Source organism: Orcinus orca, chromosome 19 (genome assembly GCF_937001465.1).
Source record: "Orcinus orca chromosome 19, mOrcOrc1.1, whole genome shotgun sequence".
In the NCBI taxonomy this organism is placed as follows: domain Eukaryota; kingdom Metazoa; phylum Chordata; class Mammalia; order Artiodactyla; family Delphinidae; genus Orcinus; species Orcinus orca.
In genome coordinates this window covers 44166749-44191090 of record NC_064577.1, presented here as the reverse complement: position 1 = coordinate 44191090, position 24342 = coordinate 44166749, and the positions used below count along the sequence as shown (strand labels likewise).

Genomic DNA, 24342 nt, shown 5'->3' with positions numbered 1-24342 from the left:
AGAGAACTGCAAATCAAAACTATAATGAGGTATTACCTCACACCTGTCAGAATGGCCATAATCAAAAAATCTACAGGGCTTCCCTGGTGGCGCAGTGGTTGGGAGTCCGCCTGCCGATGCAGGGGACACGGGTTCGTGCCCCGGTCCGGGAAGATTCCACATGCTGCGGAGCGGCTGGGCCCGTGAGCCATGGCCGCTGAGCCTGCGCGTCCAGAGCCTGTGCTCCGCAACAGGAGAGGCCACAACAGTGAGAGGCCCGCGTACCGCAAAAAAAAAAAAAAAAAAATCTACAAACAATAAATGCTGGAGAGGGTGTGGAGAAAAGGGAACCCTCTTGCACTGTTGGTGGGAATGTAAACTGATACAGCCACTATGGAGAACAGTATGGAGGTTCCTTAAAAAACTAAAAATGGAACTACCATGTGACCCAGCAGTCCCACTACTGGGCATGTACCCTGAGAAAACCATAATTCATGTTTAAAAAAAGTCATGTACCACACAGATGTAGAGGATGGACCTGAGGACACGTGGAGGGGGAAGAGTAAGCTGGGACGAAGTGAGAGTGGCATGGATATATATACGCTACCAAGTGTAAAATAGCTAGTGGGAAGCAGCCGCATAGCACAGGGCAATCAGCTCAGTGCTTTGTGTCCACCCTGAGGGGTGGGATAGGGAGGGTGGGAGGGAGACGCAAGAGGGATGAGATATGGGGATATATGTATATGTATAGCTGATTCACTTTGTTATACAGCAACAACTAACACACCATTGTAAAGCACTTATACTCCAATAAAGATGTTAAAAGAAAGAGAGATCTGTGTCTCAAATTGATTTCTGGTTGCTGTTGAAGAAGAGTTATGTGTCTACATACCCTCCCAAATTAAACTTAATTTTTAAAAAAATCCTCAGCACCACAGTAACAAAACCTGCTCTTTAACTCACCGAAATCCTCTGTTCTACCCCACAATTTCAGAAAGAGGCAACTAAAACAATCAGCATCATTCTTCACCTAGATAATGCTTTCTCTGCAGCTAATAGTTCCTTGTTCATCAAGGAAACAAATGTGCACGGAGGTGGCATACTCTTCACCCACCACTCTTTGTTCTAGGGTCCCTCAGACTGATTATATCAGCCCCAACACTGACAAATATCCCCCCAAACTTTAACACTATGTTAAGTGGAATTATGACATTTTAAGGTTACACTCCCTTGGCTGAAGTTTGATTGTCTCTGAGAGATAAAGGAATTGTGCTCAATGATAAGAGAATCCTTGCCACGGAATAATCCTCGTTATTGAACTCCTAGCTCTCTTTATTTGGTTACTTAGTCACTCTCTGCCACCCCCACCAACCCGGGGAATGACTAGATGCTAAACTGGTGATTCACCGCTCTCCACCAGCTCCTCCAAGGATATTTTAGAAAGACCCACAAGCATTCTAGCAGATGAAGGAACACGACAGAGCAAGCAAATGGAACAACTCCTTGAAATGTGCTCTCACTTGGGGAGTACTAACTACTAGAAACAGGAGAGACTCAGTTCTCGTTTGACCTTCTCCTGGCAGCATGAATTTGTAAGAGGATCTAAGGATACACAATGCTTCCCTTCTCCTTCCCCCAGCCCTCCAATTTTTCATGCATGCATTTAATCTCTGTTTTTTAAAAAGATGTGATTTTTTAAGTTTTTCTCTGGAGTTAGAAATTTCGGACTTGCTATCTGGGCAAAATTTTAAGCTGCAGCCTTTGTTGGTGACAGTGATGGTGACAGTTCTTCACGCCAATCTTTGCAGTTCCAATCCAGCATGCCACTCCATAAATGCCTTTGTAGTAGTAAAAACTACTGAGTAATGGTAAATTAAAGACTGTCTGATGATTGTGAATACTCTCTTTTTCCCCCATATCGTATAAATTTAAGAGAACTGTTATGAGTGGAATTGATAATACCATGGAGAAAAACTTTAGTTTAGCTGCATTGTACGAATAGCAGAGAAAGCCCTATTTAAGGAAAAGTGTTTAAACAATGCATAACATCATCCTACAAAAGATTTACTAGCCAGACCTTCATCACCAATAGCAACAATCACTTAGTACGCAACTATGCTGAATACATGGCATTCTATAAGGTGAATTAATAGTACCTGCTTTCTATAATACATTTATTGAATGCGTACCGTATGCCAGACATAGTATTTGACATACATTATCTCTAATCATTACTACTGTGCAGTGTAGGTATTATTGTTCCCATATTACAGATGAAGAAACTGAGCATCAGAGAGATTAATTTGCTCAAGGTCCTAAGATAATAAAATGGCAGAGGAGGGTTTGAATAAGTCTCTATACATCCAAAGCCCATAATCTTTCCAATATGCCACACAACCTCACAGAAAAGGAAGTAGCCTTTGCAGTTACTTCTCCAGATACTTGTATACACTGCTAAAAGGAAAACTTGGAGATTCTGGAATTACTTGGGAAAGCAGTAGTGTATTAATGGCTACCATTATTTGAGCACCTACCCTCTGGCAGGCATTGTGCTAGGCACTTACACAGTTTCATACAGTTACCTTTTAATTCCAATATTCAAAAGCTAAAGGGTGTCTAATTTCAAAGCTCATATTTCTTCCACATTGTCTTCCAAGATTGTGTAGAAGAGGGAGAGGAAAGGGACTGTAGCACAATTCTATCCAATAAACTTTCTGCAGTGATGGAAATGTTCTATAATATTTGCACTGTGCATTTAGAATAGCCACTACCATTTGTAACTACTGAGTACTTGAAAATGTGGCTAGGGAGGCTGAGACTAAGTTAGGGAATTCCCTGGTTGTCCAGTGGTTAGGACTCCGCACTTTCACCGCCGAGGGCGCGGGTTCAGTGTCTGGTGGGGAATCTAAGATCCCACAAACCACGTGGTGCGGCCAAAAATATATATATTTTTTAGTTAATCTAAATGGCTTCATGTAGGGGGGTTGGGACGATTGGGAGGTTGGGATTGACATATGTATACCCCTCTGTATAAAACAGATAACTAATGAAAACCTACTGTTTAGCACCGGGAACTCTACTCAATGATCTGTGGTGACCTAAATGGGAAGGAAATCTAAAAAAGAGTGGATATATGTATAACTGATTCACTTTACTGTACAGCAGAAACTAACACAACATTGTAAAGCAACTATACTCCAATAAATTTTTTTTTTTATTTTAAAATTTTTTAAATAAATAAATAAATGGCTTCATGTAGCTAGTGGATACCATATTGGAGGATGAAGCTCTAGAATAATGGCTACTTCTTAACCAGATAGTCAAGACAACCTGAAAATAGTATTTCAGAAACTTCTTGAAAGATGGATTGGATATAAGTTGGGTGGGCAAGGGAAGGAAGAAAGGAAGGCTCAGGCATTGGCTGTGGCTGAGGAGAAGGTCAGAGATGTGAGGTAGGTGAATAGGCAGAAGGACCCTCAAGTAAATTTATGTGAGAAGCCCAGAGAAAACAGGATGTGGAGTGAAAGAAGGGAAGTGACCTGGCAAAGTGCTTTGAAGAAGAGCATTAGAATCCATTAATGGATTTGCACAGGTTGAAAGGTAAATAAAAATCAGCATTTTTTTTCAGTATTCACCTGATGTAAATCATTACTCAACATTTTGATAAGTGGCTTTGGAGTGAGTCGTTTAAATGGTACTGTGATGTTTGTGTATGCTAGATGCTTACAAGCTCTCATCCTGCAGAACTCAGAGCTCCTGAGTCATAGGGCTATAATATAAGCTTCCGGGCAAGGCTGGGAGGCTGTCATTTATTCCTTCACAAGTATTCATTAAGTCAATAAATCTTCTTGTTTTGTGTCAATGCCATATCTAACCTTTCTTAAGAAATTAATTCTCCAAGACATTTAAAACTTTTTATTATAAAAGTATTTAAGCCCCTGGTAATGAGTAATGCGGACACTAATTTGTTTACTTTTATGGCACTTTACAGTTTAAAAATCTTGTTTGAATGTGTTGCTCCATTTAACCCTCACAGCAATCTCATGAGGTGAGTGGTATCTTTGTCTGATAAGTGAGGAAACTTGAGCTTAAAGTTTGTCTGGAATCATGCATCTCACATGTAGCAGAGCTGGAGCCCAGACGGGAAGCTGGGCAACTGCAGGGTCTGAGTTCTCCGACCCCACTCTCTCCATGGTTGTTCATAGCCTTCACTCTTTCTGCAGTGATAAATACAGACATCCCAGTGAGCTGTGATACTTTCATGTGTGGGTTTCCATTTTTCAAATTAAGAAACTGAGGCACAAAAGAAGTCAAATATGAGTCATCAAGCCTTTGGGTCCAAATGCCGATTTGCAGGGGAAAAGGACAAAAGAACATGTTGAACTGCCCCGCAAGTACACAATTAGCAAAGTGCTGACAGTAGGAAATTCTAACAAATATCCTAGATTTTTCAACGGATTAAATTATAAGGAAAAGTAACGGATGAAGGACAACATGTAGATTAAAAGAGATTTACAAGAAAATTTTTTACGTGGGCAAGATTTTTGAAAAAATTAAGGTGCAGATGCAGTCGAACCCCAATCTGAAAACCATGATTTATTTTCTGGTCTATCACTTAGTCTCTTGAACTTCATGCTTTTCTGTACTTATACTGAAAGCGTGTTCCATTAGATTAATATTTAGCGATCACTTTGGAAAATACATAGTTAAATTTATTTTTAAAAAGAAGAAGAAATAAGCAGTAGTTGCTCTTTTGTGTATTGACCCTAATGGTTCATTCTGAGTGACTATAAACCCTTTGCCCATTCAGTTTTCTTATCACACACCTTGTGTTCATCACTTAAAATGGTTCTTTGGAAAGAAAGCATTTTGGATTGAAGAGCTTTATAATAAGTTCCTAGTATTCTGTAAATCCTGATAATGCTCAAGCTTATGGTCATCAGAACAAGGAAAAATCTAGAAAAACAGTGAGGAGAAACTATTGGACATATTAATTTCCTGCTCTGCATTCTAATCTACAATCAATATAAGAATGAAAACAGAGATTAAAAAAATGATTTCAAACATAAAAGGAATGCACTTATACTGTGAGCTATAATGTCCAAGTATTTAAATTTGGTCTAGATAAACCATTTAAAACGAAATTAGTTCTTCACTCACAGTTTTGAGTTCTTCACTCAAACTCCTGCTGAGTTTGCAGGAAATAAAATTTTCCATGGGACTTCCCTGGTGGCGCAGTGGTTAAGAATCTGCCTGCCAATGCAGGGGACACGGGTTTGATCTGTGGTCTAGGAAGATCCCACATGCTGTGGAGCAACTAAGCCCGTGCACCACAACTACTGAGCCTGCGCTCTAGAGCTCATGAGCCACAACTACTGAAGCCCGCGCGCCTAGAACCCGTGCCCCGCAACAAGGGAAGCCACCGCAATGAGAAACCTGTGCACCACGATGAAGAGTAGCCACTGCTCGCCGCAACTAGAGAAAGCCTGCACACAGCAACGAAGACCCAACGCAGCCATAAATAAATAAAATTTTTTTAAAATTCCAGTGAGAGACAAGCTTACAGACTCTTATTTCCAATAAATTCTAAAGTTCTAGAAGATTGAAGAGCTTGAATCATTTGACCTGTAAAGTTTCCCACAAGCTATGATAGTTCCTGTTTTTATCTTCTTTTGTTTTTATCTTCTCTTGTTGCCCTGGCTTTGAAACAAATGCACTTATCAAGGTTTCAAGAATAATATGGGACAGGAAGATTTTGACAGACATCCTAATTAGTCTGACCCATACTAATATAAACAAATGCATTTCCCTCCATTATTGGGACAGTTTTAGAAAGAGCAAGATGTACATACAAACATGTTCATATTTTGTGTTGTTTATAATAAAGGTGGAATTATTGATGCTTTACCGTCTTGAAAGGATTGCAAAGTGTTATAACATTAGTATAACATAATGTATTTAAATTTCCCCATATTCTACTTGTTTTTCCTTCCATAAAGATTACTCATTTGTAGAGACGTGGATGGGCCTAGAGACTGTCATACAGAGTGAAGTAAGTCAGAAAGAGAAAAACAAATATTGTATATTAACGCATATATGTGGAATCTAGAAAAAATGGTACAGATGAACCTGTTTGCAAGGCAGAAATTGAGACACAGATGTAGGGCACAAATGTATAGGCACCAAGGGGGGAAAGGGGGGTGGGGGATGAACTGGGAGATTGGGATTGACATATATACACTAATATGTATAAAATAGATAATTAATGAGAACCTGCTGTATAGCACAGGGAACTCCACTGTACAGTAGAAACTAACACAACATTGTAAAACAGCCATACCCCATTTAAAAAAAAGTTTACTAATGAACACTTCCCACTAAATTATACTTTAAAAATCCTGGACACTTCCCATTTTTGTAACACCTGTGGATTCTTGTACAGCACATTTTATCAAGAATTGAAATCTGAAAACAAGCTTGCAGCATTTTCTGTAGGAAAACATGGGTAGTTCTGGCATTCATCCAGCAAATGTTTGTTGGTGCCTTGTGTGTGTCATACACAGCCGGGCACTGGGACTATGGCAGTGAATAAGACATGACCCTTCCCTCCAAGAAGCACACGGTCTATTTGGAAAGACAATATTTGAATGAGTAATTTGACTGCTTAGTAGTAAGCACGTTTTATATATATATATACACATATATATATATATATTTTTTTTTTATGAGGAACATAAATGGTGTTATGAGAGCACAGTTGGGGGAGCAGCAACTACACCTGGAAAGTAAACTGGAGCTCAGGGAAGGTCTCTCAAGGATATTTGAATTATGTCTTTTTTTAAATTTAATTAATTTATTTTTTTGGCCACGACACGCAGCATATGGGATCTTCCCCCACCAGGGATCGAACCTGTGCCCCCTGCACTGGGAGCACGGAGTCTTAATCACTGGACCACCAGGGAAGTCCCTGAATTGTGTTTTAAAAGATCAATAGGAATTTATCAGGCTGACAAGAGTTGTGCAGAAATAAATGAAAATACTCAGTATTGGGCAAAAGTGTAGGAAGTAGCCACACACTGCAAGTGGGTCAATTGCTTAGTACAATCTTTCCAGAGGTAAATTGGGAGAAAATGTAACAAAAACCATAATTGCAAATGCCTTTGACTTAGCGATTCAATTTTAAATGTACTTTAAGAAAATAAATGTACCTAAAGATGTTTAAGGATGTTCATTGCAGACTTGTTTATAAAAGCACAAAATTGAAAACAGGTTGAGCATCTAAGCTACTCCCATACAGTGGAATATATACAACCATTAAAAGTAATGTTTATAGAAGAATATTTAGTGACTATCAAAAGGAGTTTATACTTTAAGTGAAAATATAAGGTTATTAGACAGCACATACCATAAACTCCTACTTTTTGAAATATATGTATGCCATATGTGCATAGAAAAAAGGCTGTACTGTTCTTCATCAAAGTATTTTTGACATGCTTTTATTTCTGAATTTTATGTAGTGAACATGTATTATTTTTAGAATTAAAAATAAACAATGAAAGTTATTTTTCAAAAATCTTGAAAATGTGCAGAGCTCTAGGCCCAGAAGTTTCGTTTCTAGGAGTTTATTCTAAGGAAATAAACCAATATAGCTCCTAGAACATCAAGTAATTGGAAACAACCTAAATGTCTAATTACATGGGATTAGTTTAATAAAGTGCGGTACACCGTATGATGGACTGCAGTACAACCATTAAATATCATGTTGTCAGTAGAGGAGTCATTGTTGTCATAGGAAAATATTCATGATGTATGAAAGGGAAAAAAGTCCACATGATGGACTGCAGTACAACCATTAAAAATCATGTTGTCAGTAGAGGAGTCATTGTTGTCATAGGAAAATATTCATGATGTATGAAAGGGGAAAAGCAGGATACAAAACAGTATGGAAAGGGCACATACCAAAATGTTAATAGTGGCTTTCTCTGGGTTATGATATTATGGGTGTTTTCTCCTTTGTACGTTTCCCTGCTTCTTAAGTTTGCTGGCTTGAGCATGTTACTTTTTAAAATTAAAGGTCACTGTTTTTTTGTTTTTGTTTTTTGCGGTACGCGGGCCTCTCACTGCCGTGGCCTTTCCCGCTGTGGAGCACAGGCTCGGGACGCGCAGGCTCAGCGGCCACGGCTCACGGGCCCAGCCGCTCTGCGGCATGTGGGATCCTCCCGGACCGGGGCACGAACCCGTGTCCCCTGCATCGGCAGGCGGACTCCCAACCACCGCACCACCAGGGAAGCCCACTGATTTGTTTTTTTTATAATGAGTGCACTATTATTTGTGACATTAAACAAGCGTCGACTAACAGCTGAGGACACACAAGAGTTCACAGGGACTTGAGTACATATAAGGAGCAAACATCAGGCACAGCATGTGTTTGTCAAGGGCTAGATGTCCTATAAAATATGCCAACCAGACCTGGGAAGACTATTCCTCCTGTCCCTGGGGCAGTGTTAGAGCAGTAGATGCCCAACACCCATGGTCCTATTTGGAACCTGCCTTCGCTCAGCATCACCCCTCTCATCCCTCTTTTTGGTCCAGGCCTTCATATATATATATAGGTAGTGATAATGCCTAATCCAACTTTGTGTTCTTCCTCTAGCCTCCAGCATCTGGCATGGTACTTTTCACATAGGAATGCTCAATAAATGCTTATTAAACAAATTTTAAAATAAATTAATTAAAAAATAAAGGTCACAATGTTTTCTATCATAACGTTTCCAATTTTGTGCCCAGAGCAGTCCATTAGACTAATGTCTTTAAGGATCACTTTCTAATGATCTAAGTGAGAAACTTTTCTTTGGTTTTAATTGTTGAATATCCACAGTCCACTAAGTGTAATTTGGATTCTGTGAGTAAAATTTCTTGTTTTTTTTCCCAGTACTAAAAAAAATTAGCTAACACTTAGCTCCACTGGATCTCATCTGCCACTTTTCTGCCCAGTGATTGATGCAGTCTTGTGAGGGTTTTCTGCTGTTAGGCCTCATGAACCTGATTTCTTTTTCTCTAGCTTTGTTTTACTGTTGCCTGAAAATGTAGCAATTTCACTATCTTCCTTCTTCTAAGTTGTGACAGGCTCTACTTATTGTGTATCAGCATCCATTTCACTTTATTTCTTACTTGCAGAACCCTGATTTTGTCCACAGTGGCCATGTACCCAGCTGAAAACACTTGCCTTGATAGACAGACCTGCAGTTAGGTGGCCACGAGACAGAGTTCTGGCCATGAGGGTGTAGGGTGAAGTCACTAGAGGAAGTGTTTCTTCAAAAAAAAAAAAAGCGGAGGAAGCCCTTTGCCCCTCTTGTCTTCGCCCTTGCTTTTGTCCCTTTACCTTCTTCCTGCCTGGAATACAGACTTGTTGCCTAGAAGTGTAGCAACCATTTGTACAGGGATGTTGTGACTTGCCCTGGTCACAGCCAGTAAGTAGCAAGACTAGAAGAACATAAATGTCTAGGCCACTCTTTCTATTATACCTTGAGTGTAATTATTAGTGAACTTCCCTTTATTATAGATTTTGTGCTAATTTCCCCACCCCCTACCCCCAAATGAACCGCATTTAAAATGAAAGGGGTCTAAATACATATGCATACACAAATATGCATAATTCAGCAAACATTTCAGTGCCTTCCTGTGCAAACTCTGTGCCAAGAAATAAAGGGGAGAGAACAAGACTATCCCTGCCCTCAAGCAGCTTACAAATAGTTCCATATGAAAATGTACTGAAGGTAGTCTATGGTAATTCTGTAATGCGGGAAGAGAACAAAGGAGTGTAAGAGTCACCTTAAGTGGGAAATTCTGCAGAAACTTCAAGGAGCCTTGAAGTACAGTCAGCAGTTAAAAATGAAGGAAATGTAACTCTAGGTAAATGAGGATACATGAGAAAAGATATGAAAGGAGACTTTCTTGGGTAGCGTGGAGAGGCTGGGCTGGAGCATGTGCTGCTCAGATAGAAGCAAGAGGAGACAAGGCTGTAAAAATAATTTAGGTGTGGATTGTGAAGACCATGTTTAAGCGTCATTTTGTAGGTGGCAGGCAGCTATGAAAAAAATTTTAATCATGAGTTTACATGGTCAGATCTATGTTTTGGGAGGACGGGAACATTAGAGACAAGGTTAAGAAGCTCTTGCCATGGTGTTGGTGAACAGTGGTGAGGACATTTCCATGTCACTGGCATGGGGGAAAGGAGAGGGATGGATTGGAGAGAGCATTTTACCTCTACAAATGATGAAAGAGGAGGATGAACTAGACCCCCAAAATCATTGTTGAATATTGTTCCCTGAATATCTTTTAAAATAGGGTAGCTAACTAACCATCTATCTTGAATGAGTTACATATTTATACCTAGGAAGATAAGGAATTGGCCCTAATGATTTCTTGAGGAACCATTTCCTGCTTTTGGGTAAATGGAAAACATGTACAAGTGTGTAGCTCCTTCTACAATCTGGTTGGATTATTGATTATCTAAGTCCCTTGCTTTTTTCTCTCCATCCTGTTGTAGACTGCTAACTATATTACTGATTATTATCACAACCTCAAAAGAAACAAAAGCAAACGAACAAACTGGAGAAATTCTGAGATCTCACATGCCAAGGTTCTCATTATCTCGATGCCTGCCATTGGTTTGGGTGGCCTAAGCCTGAATACACAAATTTCCACTAGAAATAGAAAACATTAGATGTGTAATGAGTTCAATAATCACTGTTTTCTACTCCTCCCTGGCCATCATGATAACAGTTGAATAAGTTTTTAAATATCTGTGAATTTCATTTATTATTGCTCTCCCCCCCAACTTTATTGGGGAATAATTGACAAACATAATTGTATATATTTAAAGTGTACAACATGATGATTTCCTATACATATGCATTGTGGAATGATAACCAAGATCAAGGTAATTAACACATCCATCACCTCACACACTTAAATCTCAGTCTTTCTCTTTTTTTTTCTTTTTTTCTTTTTTTGTAATTGTGAGAATGCCTAAGAGCAATTCTCAGCAACTTTCAAGTATACAATACCACATTTTATTATTGCTCTTTTAACTACTATTATTGCTGATAAGAAGAAATGCTTGTTTGCTAAGAAAGTTTGCATTATTTTTCCTTTCTGTGTTTCCTTTCTTTTCTATACTACAGTAACTATTACTATTTTTACAAGTTACAAAGTTCATCCCCAATAATTTATTTTTATTTAACATTTATATGTTTGCTGGGCACTAAGAGTGTCTACCATGTTATGGGTTTTAAAAACTTATTTATTTTATTTATTTAGTTTTGGCTGTGTTGGGTCTTGCTGTGTGCAGGCTTTCTCTAGTTGCGGCGAGCGGGGGCTACTCTTCTCTGCGGTATGTGGGCTTCTCATTGCGGTGGCTTCTCTTGTTGTGGAGCACGGGCTCTAGGCATGCAGGCTTCAGTAGTTGTGACACGTGAGCTCAGTAGTTGTGGCTCGCGGGCTCTAGAGTGCAGGCTCAGTAGTTGTGGCGCACAGGCTTATTTGCTCCACTGTATGTGGGATCTTCCAAGACCAGAGCTCAAACCCCTGTCCCCTGCATTGGCAGGTGGAGTCTTAACCACTGCACCACCAGGGAAGTCCCTGTTACGGGTTTTAATAGCAACCTTATTTCTGGGATAGTAAAGGAAAATTTTGCTTTTGAAAGACATCCTTGTCTAGAAATCAATTTAATTTTAAGGTAATATTATTGATGTATTTAGCTCCCAGAATTGATTGAGAAGTTTTTAAGGTATACAAAGATCTCATTTAATTCATACTTAGGCCAAGTTTTTCCTGATGATACGTTCTTGAATTATTACTTGGTTATTTGTGGTTCATGACAGACTATTTCCTGGCATAATGGACATCATTGATAGGAAACTCATGGGAATTCCCTGGTGGTCCAGTGGTTAGGACTCCGTGCAGGGGGCCCAGGTTCAATCTCTGGTCAGGGAAGTAAGATCCCACAAGCTGGGCGTGGCTTAAAAAAAAAAGAACTCCAGGGGATAGGAAACTCATCCTTCTTTCCTTTTGGCTTGATTTTTGTTCCTGGGTTATCTTATATACCTTTGGATCTCTTATCTTATGAAATATCCTGATAATTATGCTTCTTAGTTTTTTCACTTGTTGATTACTAGAAGACCTTGGGTTGTTTGTCCGTTTGTTAGATGGTTTTCATATAAGGAATATTTTAGACACTTGGTCACAAGCTTTCTTATCAAAGCTTCAAATTTTTATTAAAGGAGAAGAGCCATCTCAAAAGCAATATTCGGAATGTTAATATAACTGTTCTGATCAAGTTGTAGAGCATGATAATCTGCTGTGGTTTCTTATGTCCCGAATACCCTGATAGAGAAAATGATTGGCTTCTCCAAGTTTGTCATTATTCTCCCAGTTGGGAAAAACCTGCACCTATTCTTTCATATTAGCTTAAATATCATTCTAGCTCTAATTCTTAAATTGTCTGCTCCAGGACTATAGAAAGGCAGGTGAATATCTTTCCCAAAGGAGATTCTCTGGAGCTGAGAGGACCTTTGGGATTTATGACCGAAGTGATTCTGCAATGGACATTTGAACCTGCAGAAGACTGGAAACTACTGAGACACAGCTGTAGTTTCATACTCCTGACTGCCTCCTGCCTGCCTGCCTTTTGCCATTCCAGTATACTTATCTTTTTTTCACTTTGTCAGAGAGTCATCAAAACAAAGCCCAGCGCCTCATTTGTTCTAGAGAATTTCTATCAAAAGGTTATTGTTACCACTCTGTGTATTTATGTTTTCCTTCAAATGTTAAAGTTTTGTGTTACCTTTTTGTCTCCACTTCAAGTTGATCATTTATATTAAATTGAGGATACTCAAGTTTTTTAAAACATTGAAGCTAATAATAGAAAACCTTAATTTTTAAGAAAGCAAAGATTTTTAAATCATCAGTTGCTAGTACAAACACAACAATTTCTATTATACCTACGTGATTCCATACCCCTAAGAGCCTAATAGTGATAGTGGAGACAGCAAATTGTGGAAGTAGTTTAGTGTGTCAGAAAAGCCAAGTGAACGAAGATAGCAGCTTTGATGTAATTTTAAGTGAGACCTCTTAAGTGGGCCACCCAGCATGAAATCAAAGTGAGCCAGCCTCCTGCTTTGGGTAGAAGATAATTGCCATCTGAGGTCAAAAAGAAATGATATTCTTGATATAGAATTGCATCATTAGGTGTATTATTGGATTTGGGTTGGTGAGAGTAGAGCTTTCCTCTGAAACATCTGTTCACTGTCAGAGCAGCATGGCAAAAGGGATGGACCACTGGTCTGTTTCAATATGGCAATTCCTACATAAGAATGTAGAAACATGAACGCCTTCCTAGGCCATTATGAATTATGATGCTGTATATGAAATCTAAAAATCATTGTTTTTGCTACTGTGTCATATAAGCTCACTTGCCCTTCTCTGTTGCCATGAGATCTTTAACGGTATTGTGTTTTCTAAACCTCTCCTTTCTATGGATACTGGCATTTTGGATTATTTTTCTCCCAGACCTGTTGATTGCCATTTTTTCTTTACTTTATTCTTGAAGTACTTCAGTTTCTACCTCTACTCTACACCCCGTTTGATTGCCTCTCTGTTTTTGCGGACTTCTCTGATAACTTCTAAGTTAATGTCTCATGAGAGTTTAACATAAGCACCCTGAAAAACTCAACTGGATTCTTACTTGAATTGTTATAATTCAAATAAGAAGAGACCTGAAGAAGTTATTTATTTTAGTCCCTTTAGTTTACAGATAATGATACTAAGATGCAGAAATGTTAAGTGACTTGCTTACTATCATTTGTTTTCAAGTTTGATCTAATTTTTCGTACATGAAAATTATTCATGTCCAAATATATTTGAGTTGCTTTCGAAAGGAGATTTTTATGGGCATTTTATATGACCAGCATACTAGTCTAAGTATAGAAGTATACTTTGCTTAGTCTGAAACTTTGATCACTTTCATCATCCTTAAAATTGTTCCTATTGCGTAACTTGATTTCTTAATTTATTCAATACATTGTTTGTATTAAGCATTATTATTTAAATGCCACGTTTGTGATATTTCTATTCTGTTTGGGAATTGACCTCTAAAAAAAAGATGAAGGTTATCTGATAAGTTTAGTCTCCACTTGTGTTCATCATTCTTTTATCAACATCGAAATAGTTTTTTCCTCCATTATCATACAAAGAATTGGTGATTTTTCATAGATTCATTTCCAGTATGAGTCTTTTCTTCATCATTCAGCCTTGTCAACAGATGAATGCCCAGGAACATCCATCTGAGTGTAGAGTCAAGGATCATCTTTCAAGGTGGCTACAAGGGGCTGGCATCTCTCACTCCTGCATGAGCAGCTGAACCTCAATTTCTCATGGCTAGATATGACTGTCAGGCCCACCCATAGTCCAGGACCTGGGCACCTGCTACATGTTGGATGTGGTAAGGAGGATAATAAGGGTCAGATTGGGATTTTTCCCACCAAAGCTACTAATGGAGATAGGATCTGTATGCAAATAAACATGGTACAAAAGAAACAGTAATAGGTACCATAAGGAAGTTGTGGTTCTGGTGTTGGGAAAATTGAGAAAAGAGAGAGCTGATTTTTAGTTGATAGTTCATCTTAGTGTGGTGGCCTCTGTCACATGAACATTCTTTTGAGGTTCATTTTCAAATGAACAGCAGGTGGGATGTCTGTCACTTGCTTTGACTGTTCTTCATTTATCGTTGAGGACCTGTTTTGTGCTAGACCTTAGACCAGGTTATTGGGCACACAGAGATGAAACTGCCAAAATCCTTCACAACATGGAGCTTACCAGGGGAGATATATAGTATAATGTCAGGCTGTGGTGAATGCTCTGAAACAAGACAAAGCCAAAAAAGACCAGAGGGCACAGAGATAGAAAGTGACCAGAAAAGGGTGGCAGTGGGACTCTTTGAGACAATGCTAAGAGGGGGTCACTGAGCAGAGACCTGAATGAAGTGATATCAGACAGGGCGGAGATCTGAAGGAGGAGCATTCCAGGCAGAAGGAGCAGCAGGTGCAAAGCCTTTGAGACAGAAACCATTTGGAGAGTTCAAGGAATAATTAAGAAACCTGTATGGCTAGAGCTAAATGAGTGAGACAGTGGGGAAGTGAGGTTGAAGAGGCAGAAAGAACTAAATTCTGGAGGGCCTTTTAAGCCATAGTAAGGTATTTGGATTTTATTTTGCATATCATGGGAAGCAAGTAGTGAGTTCCAACTAGAGATTGGCATGATATAATTTATAGTTCTAAAAGATTTCTCTAATTACTCTTTGTAGAATTGATTATAAGGGGCATAGGAGTGGAAGAAGGGAGAGACCAGAGTGAGGTGTACTAGATGATCCACAGAAGATGGGAAAAAAATATTAGAATATGTGTGTGGGTGTGTATGTGTGGCTGGGAGTGCATGTGTGTGTGTGTGTGTGTGTGTGTGTGTGTGAAACTAAGATTTTCTAATACTAACAGATTAGTGGTAGTATATGTATATAATTTGTAAATTAATATAAATATATTTTGGTGTCTAATAAAAAATTTAAACTGGGGCAACCAATTTCAAAAAGTATAAGAACCACTGTTTTAAGTGAGAGATGATGGTGGCTGTTTTTGGCTTCCAACATCTTTTTCTCGGAAATGTAATAATCATTTTTTGTGTGCTTTTATTCCTTTTCTTATCACTGTGTAGCAGTGGTTCTTCTTGCCATAAAAATGAGCAGGCACAGGCAAGCACACATGCATATTTGCATATAATTTCAGAATATTCACAGATACCACATTAAGAATCTCGACTGTAGAGGATCATTTCACAGCACCCCACCACCCCAGGGATATAACATTTGTACTTTTTTCTGAATATTCTACTCCAGCATTTCTATCCTTTTATATCCCTGTTTGTGTCGTTTCTAAAATTAATATATGTGCAATTTTTACATTTACTCCTCAAAGTCTAGAATTCTTTTTTTTTTTTTGGCTGCCTCAGGTCTTAGTTGCGGCACGCGGGCTCTTCATTGCATTGCATGGGCTTCTCTCCAGTTGTGTCCAGCGGGCTCCAGAGCGTGTGGGCTCTGTAGTTGCGGTACACGGGCTCTCTAGTTGTGGTGCAGGGGCTTAGTTGCCCCACGGCATGTGAGTTCTTAGTTCCCCGACCAGAGATAAACCCATGTCCCCTGCATTGGAAGGCAGATTCTTAACCACTAGACCACCACGGAAGTCCCTTAAAGTCTAGAATTCTGACCTGCAAGTGAGCACAGTTTCTTTTTGTTATATTTTGCTATCCATCCATTTTGACAATGAACTATCTATCTGGAGGTTCAGAATAATGCCAAATCCATTATTTCTGCCACAGCATGGGTACCCTATTTCTCTGTCTCCTGAAGTGCTCCTAATATGCCAATATTAGCATATATTGATAAAGGTCTTTGTGATATCCAAACAAAAATTAGAAGCAATGCTTTTACAAATAAATGATGTGACTTTAACATGGATCCCAGCCATCTGGCTATATATAGCTTTTATCAAGGAAGTTCTGTGGCACTCTTCTGTACTTCTTTGGTTATACCTCAAGCCATTGGGCAGAAGTGGATGTAGAAATCAGGCATTTTTCAAGTATTCCTCAAGTTCTTTATAATATTTGTACTCTTAAGCAGATTTGAGCTGTTCCCTTTAGAAACGCTACTTAATGGCCCAGAATTGTGGGAAACTTACAGCCTATTTTGTAATGTCTGTCCAATTCTAGTTACACTCGACATCGCAAAAAGTTAATCTTTTAAAGATTTGCCTCAGTGGACACCATGATAATTTTGTACTTAGAAAGTCTGCCCACATACTTTTTTTCTTTTCCTGTTTGCTTAGGCCTTTGGTTTCAAAGTATAATTAAAATTAATTGCTGAAATCTTGAGAAAGAAAAACGGAGCTGGAGGAATCAGTCTCCCTGACTTCAGACTATACTACAAAGCTACAGTAATCAAGACAGTATGATACTGGCACAAAAACAGAAATATAGATCAATGGAACAGGATAGAAAGCCCAGAGATAAACCCACACACATATGCTCACCTTATCTTTGATAAAAGAGGCAAGAATATACAATGGAGAAAAGACAGTCTCTTCAATAAGTGGTGCTGGGAAAACTGGACAGCTAAATGTAAAAGAATGAAATTAGAACACTCCCTAACACCATACACAAAAATAAACTCAAAATGGTCTAAAGACCTAAATGTAAGGCCAGACACTATCAAACTCTTAGAGGAAAACATAGGCAGAACACTCTATGACATAAATCACAGCAAGATCCTTTTTGACCCACCTCCTAGAGAAATGGAAATAAAAACAAAAATAAACAAAGAGGACCTAATGAAACTTCAAAGCTTTTGCACAGCAAAGGAAACCATAAACAAGATGAAAAGATAGCCCTCAGAATGGTAGAAAATATTTGCAAACAAAGCAACTGACAGAGGATTAATCTCCAAAATATACAAGCAGCTCATGCAGCTCAATACCAAAAAAACAAACAACCCAATCCAAAAATGGGCAGAAAACCTAAATAGACATTTCTCCAAAGAAGATATACAGATTGCCAACAAACACATGAAAAGATGCTCAACATCACTAATCATTAGAGAAATGCAAATCAAAACTACAATGAGGTATCACCTCACACCGGTCAGAATGGCCACCATCAAAAAATCTACAAGCAATAAATGCTAGAGAGGATGTGGAGAAAAGGGAACCCTCTTGCACTGTTGGTGGGAATGTAAACTGATACAGCCACTATGGAGAACAGTATGGAGGTTCCTTAAAAAACTAAAAATAGAACTACCATATGACCCAGCAATCCCACTACTGGGCATATACCCTGAGAAAACCATAATTCAAAAAGAGTCATGCACCACAATGTTCATTGCAGCTCTATTTACAATAGCCAGGACATGGAAGCAACCTTAGTGTCCATCGACAGACGAATGGATAAAGAAGATGTGGCCCATATATACAATGGAATATTACTCAACCATAAAGAGAAACGAAATTGAGTTATTTGTAGTGAGGTGGATGGACCTAGAATCTGTCATACAGAGTGAAGTAAGTCAGAAAGAGAAAAACAAATACGATATGCTAACACATATATATGGAATCTAAAAAAAAAAAAAAAAAGGTTCTGAAGAACCTAGGGGCAGGAGAGGAATAAAGACACAGATGTAGAGAATGGACTTGAGGACACAGGGAAGGGGAAGGATAAGCTGGGACGGAGTGAGAGTGGCATGGACAAATATACACTACCAAATGTAAAATAGCTAGCTAGTGGGAAGCAGCCGCATAGCACAGGGAGATCAGCTCGGTGCTTTGTGTCCACCTAGAGGGGTGGGATAAGTAGGGTGGGAGGGAGACGCAAGAGGGAGGAGATATGGAGTTTTATGTATTTGTATAGCTGATTCACTTTGTTATACAGCAGAAACTAACACACCATTGTAAAGCAATTATACGCCAATAAAGATGTTTAAAAAAAAAACAAAACTAATTGCTGAGACTAAAACTCAGATGCTGGTCCACCATGGTGATCAGATGAAGGATTACTTCTTCTTTTAGTGTTGTTTAATTTTTGTAAGAGAGGACACAAGTAGCTCCAGCAAAAAGAACAGGTGATTCAACGTCATAGGTGTATTTTTTCCAGACCTTTTGTCCACTTCCATCTGTAATGCCTGTTAATGAATATTTGGAGTGATATGATGCAAACATGACATAAAGGAAAATTGTCTGTCATTTCATTCTGAGAAAACATGATGCCCCTGAATATAAACTGTGACATGAAGAAGTGCAAACAGTCTCCTTTGTTTATTCTTTGCTGTTTAATTTTTTGCAATTCATCTTTATTTTTCAATTGTCTAAGACGATAATGAAAACTCTGTGATTTCAGTTTATTCCTTTTAAAAATATAAGTTGAGGTAGAGAGAAATACTCACAGATTCATTTTTTAGAGTCGATTTATACAGTTTCTATTAACTGTAGTTTTGCTTTTAAATCACATATTTAATTTTTTTAGTGTATTCCATGATTTAAGCTTTCTTATTAAAGTCTCTGTGTAGAATTTATTGTACTAAACTAAGTGGACACCTCCCCCCACATACATATACACATTTCCTTTAAAAGAAGATAATCCCCCATAGTTTAAATTGATTATACCAACTCTACTGATATTGCCTGCATCTGCTTTATAACCTGAAGTTTGTAAATTATTAGGAGAAAGTGAGAATCATAATAGATTGATACGAGTCAGATAATTTCAGAATCTTGTGGGAACTTTCTAGTTTCCATTCTTTTATCTCCTTAGAAGACTTTTTCATGAAAGACAGGGATTAGTGACTACTTTCTAGTGCAGAGTTAGTCTTTAGTTTTTTGTTTAAAAATGTCACTTTGAACATGTAGTGCATAATGCATTTGAAGGTCTGTTGCCAAGCAGCTTGAAACCTATGGGGCATTGTTGAATTTGAAGGAATAGTGGGTTCAGGGAAGGGGCCAAAAGAAAACTTGAGAAAAATAGAGTAAGACTGAAAGTGTTTTATGATAATTAGAATAAAAATTGGTTATCAGAACTTCACGGGTCAGCTTCTGTTCACACATTTAGCTTTCACCTTGCAAAGAAAGGGATGTATCAGGTAATTAGGTCAAATCAATGATTATATATCTTTAACTCAAGTGGAAGGGACTGTAATTGTGATGAAATTTGTCTGAAGGGGAAGGCATGGGGAATCTTGTCAAAGGTCATGAGTTCAAAGGGGAAATTAAGTTCAAGGTTCGGTTCCTGTTCACACATCCCTACCAATAGTGCATAACAAGAAACCAAACAACCAATATTTCTCTAAACAAGTTATTTTATCATTTTGAAATAAGCAGAATCATTCTCATTCATATCCCTTCAGGGATATACAATTAAAGCCGTTACACCTCCTTAATAGTGCATTTTCTCCTGACGTGGACAGAAAGAATACCTCTAGTATTATATTTCTTGCTTGTTGGGCTCTTCTGCTTTGTTGCTGATCATACACAAGGCATCCAGCTGCATGGAATGCAACAGCCCCCCTCCAAGAGATCATATGGCCACGTGTCCCCTAATGCAAATTCCTGACTTGTTTACAAGATAACAATAAAATATTTTAAGTTTAAAATTGGAGGCAATGAGGAAACAGCTAAGAAAGTTGTTTGGGGCCTCCCTTCTCTCTCTCTGACTCCTTCTCTCTCTTCCTGGATTCAGTTTCCCCTTAAACTTGACAAAGTGGAACCAAAATTCACCCTTGTCTTGGTTATTCTTCTGAAACAAAGGGTCTATTCTCCCTTTTAATGCATGTAGAACTTCCATTAAGGTTGACCGTAAGCTCTTGCATGGGATGAAAAAGGAAAAAGCTCTCAAATCTTTTCTTTACCCTGGTATTATTTTTAAAGGACAAACAATAAGAACATAGTTTCACATAGTGGTAAAGAAACCCCAGCTGAAGAGACACAGCCTTTAAGATCCAGTGGCCTTTAAACATTTTGGATTCCATGTGTAACCTCAATACATTAAATTCTTTAAGACTGTTTTAATAAGCGTTTTAATAAAGAGAAATATATGCAAGAAAAAAGTATATAATTGGTTAAAGCAAATAAAGTTCTTGCAGATATTTTAAAAATATTTTTTCCATCCAATTAGGTATTACATTGGAAGTTCATAAAGTGACACTATTACTGACTGGAAACTAAGAAGCATAACTGGTAAAAGAAAAACTAGGCAATCTGTTTTCTCTCTTCTACAGTGGCGCTGTGTCAACAGCACATGCACCAGGGCTCCAACAAACTGGGCTAATGACTAAAATGTTAAATGTGATTCATGTAACAGAATACAGAAATATTTCAAATATAAACACAAGTCACCAAACCCCAGATGCTTGTATCCTCCTTAGATTTTCATGGAAGTAGACTTGCCGTAAAACAGGACAAGAAGGTGTTTGATGAAAGCTTACCTATATACTTGCTAATGAGTTTCCTTGTGTTTATCATGTTCCATGCTTGGATGGGCTTATTATCCTGGGGTGTCTTCTTGAACAACTCTATATTTTTTGTGTTTTAATGTATGTGATTTCAGTCTGTAAATTTTAAGATACTCGCCAAGTTTTAACAGAAAAATAATCTCTGACAGATCGTGATTGATAAACTATTTGGGGATAAACTGTTTTGGAATAAACAGGCCCGTGAGTGGACAACATTCTAGGAGATAGGTGCCTCATTTGACTGAATGGGTTTGGGAGGGAGGGATAAAGGGCTGGGGCAGTTCACAGGTTGGTTAAACTCTAGCAACTAAAATTTCCACCCTGGTAAAATTTAGAAGTTCAAGGAACAACATTGCCATGGTACTAATGACCTTTGAGGGCATACAGAGTTCAGAGTTCATTTTCTGTTTACAACATCCTTTGCTGCTCCACCTCTTACCTTTCCCCCTTCCGAAAAGAAAAAAAAAAAAAAAAAAGCAATTATTTAGGACATTGTGACATTCAGCCTGGCTAATTTTTATACAAAAATAGAGAGAGTATAAAATATAGCAGTTAAGTATTAGTAGTAATGGATAGAACTAGGGAGGGGTGCCCAAAGTAGGGAGAGGGTATCTCCTGAGCAGTTCAAAGTTCATTCTTTGTTCGCATATAATGAAAAGTCTTCAGTTATCAGGTATTTAAACCCAAATCAGCAGTTCCATATCCGTAACCTGAGCTGAGTGTTCCTCCATCTAATGGCCATGCTGCTGTCGTTTGCAGTGAGTTGGGTGACATTCGATTTGTACTCCTAGACGGGAACAGATGGGCTTTCATTGTGAGGCTCCGCCTGTATGCAAATGTGAACCGAGTTTCACCCGATCCGGGGGCCTGACCTGACCGTGCACATGCATTTACTCAACATGGCTCAGCCTGGGGGGGCGACGAAGGGGGAATAAAAAATGGCAATCGGATAGTACCAGCGGCAGGTCAAGTTTACCATCCGTCTTTCAGCGGGACTGAGATGGCAACACAGTTATTTAGTTTCAGTGTTGATGTGCGTTGCAATAAACTCCATCATTTCACCTGTTTATGAACCCAGCCTCGTATGAGATCTCTGTGAAATCAAACAAAGCTGGCAATCAACTCTCTTGTTTCCAGCAGAATGGGGGATTATGGACTTTTTTTTTTAAGCATCTTTATTTTTTTCTCTAGCCTCACATACATAAATCAGTATTTTTTTTCTTCAGCTCTTTTTATTTCTTACATTGAATTTATTAATTCCTTATTTGGAGGGAAAAAATAGATTTTCCCCAAATGCTTTTTATTTCAAATTAAGAAATATGATCATTAATGTCAGAATAAACAACCAGCATTTTAGATGTCGATTAACTGTTTTGCATATACACAGCAATGTACAGTACCTAATAAATCTTACAATTAAATGTGCAGCCCTTCATTAGAAAGAAAGTATGAACAGCTGTAATCATACACATTCTATTGACAGAGAAAAATTTGGTTTCAATTGTAATTTTTCACACTGGGAAAAAATGAGGGATGGATTGAAACATGACTGTTTCTGTAACTGTGGGCTTTTTCTTCACATGTACAGAAGGACAACAAACCAGTGTCTCTGACTTCAGGGTCTAACAGCAGTGATTTGCCTCAATTTTCTTCTCTCATGAAAGTAAATTTCTCTTGGGAAACATATAAGCCCTTGGCTAGAAAACCCACAGGACAGACACCCCCAAACTGTAACAAATAACGAATTGATGCATTTCTTCAGTACATCTGTTCTTTAAGGGATTCTGTGAACTGATGTCTGAAACTGGAAGAAAGTGTTGCTAAGAATATAGTGAAAGTTGATGCATGCAGCAAAAACTGCTTCTGGCAACAAAAGACACCGCTTATGGTAGCACATGCGTATTGCTCTGAATGGAAAAGGGGTCTTTTAAAGTTATATTTGTGCAAATGTGGGCAAAACCAAGGCAGTCTTCCCTCAAAAACGGTGCCAAATTGTCTCTGCAAAAGGATTTCTCTCCACCGCCCTATTCCAGCCCTCACTCAAGGGTGCAAGGCCAACATATCAGGACAGCATTTTCAAGCAGTTCTAAAGAGTTAGGCTTGAAATAATTCCAAATAGAAATAAATGACCAGGACTAGGACTAGCATTTGTCTACGAGGCACCCAGTAGTAGCTGACAGAGATAATAAAGAATAAAGGGTTGCATGACACTATAGCAGGTATTAAAAAATGTCATACTCCTTCCCTTGGCTACTGAAAATTGATTTGCTTATCTCGCTTGGTCTCTAAATATGTATTTCCATCTATTTGGAATATATGTGGATGGCATACATGTGGACCTGTATGTATATATACATACCGACACATACATATATATTTACATCTGTGTGTACAGATCCTTCCTATACAAACAAGGATTTATGTGAATGCAGGATTTTATGTCCACATAAACTTTTGCTCATGGTTGAATTATTGTGGGTCACCTTAAGTTAAGGATATCATTTGTACCCTTAGAAAATCTGTTTGAGAGTTGTCAAGGCAGTGCTTACAAGGGAATTCAAAATGTTTATTTACCTAAGAAGCAGGGAACTCATATGTTCTAAGTTTAACAAGAGGGTTAACAAAGTTATATTCTGGCGTGAGTAAGATACTGAAGATTTTTTTTTGATATAGGGAAAAAAGAAAATTAAAACTCGTACAATATGAATATTGTAGCCAAGTTATTAGAACCACCACTTATGGTTGTTTGCATTAGTAAAATGGTGCAATTTCTAAAGTATTATCTAAAACAGGCTTGAGAGTTGGAAATCAGTATTAAAATCATTATTTTTTTAATGTCATACCGAAAGCAATATCATGAAATGGAAAGAAATGCTTATTTTTTTTAGGTTCTTGAGGAGGAAAAAGCTCAGACATCATAAGTTATGCCTGATCAGAGCATTCAAGTATCTAGAAAATTATACTCTTTGTGTCTTTACAAAATCCATGAAAGTTCATTTTTCTCAAATGTTTGTGTCACAAAATACTTGCAAACAAGGAGGAACTGAGCTCAGATAAATAATACTAGCAAACATTTATATGACTCGTATGTACCAAAGACTCTTGTAAGTGCTTTACATATATTAACTCATTTAATCCTGACAAAATTCCATGAGGAATAGGCCCTATTTTTTATCTCCATTTTACAGATGAGGAAAATGAAACTTGCTCAAATAGCAGAACAGAAAATGGAAAATGTGAGAAATTAGGACTCAGACTTTTGG

At 38.2% G+C, this 24342-nt stretch overlaps 1 protein-coding gene across 1 annotated transcript in view; it reads left to right on the top strand.

The window, feature by feature from the left end:
- The window catches only part of SKAP1 (src kinase associated phosphoprotein 1), a 283028-nt gene that overhangs the window by 92261 nt on the left and 166425 nt on the right, over positions 1-24342 (top strand). The gene's annotated exons all lie outside the window — the stretch shown is intronic.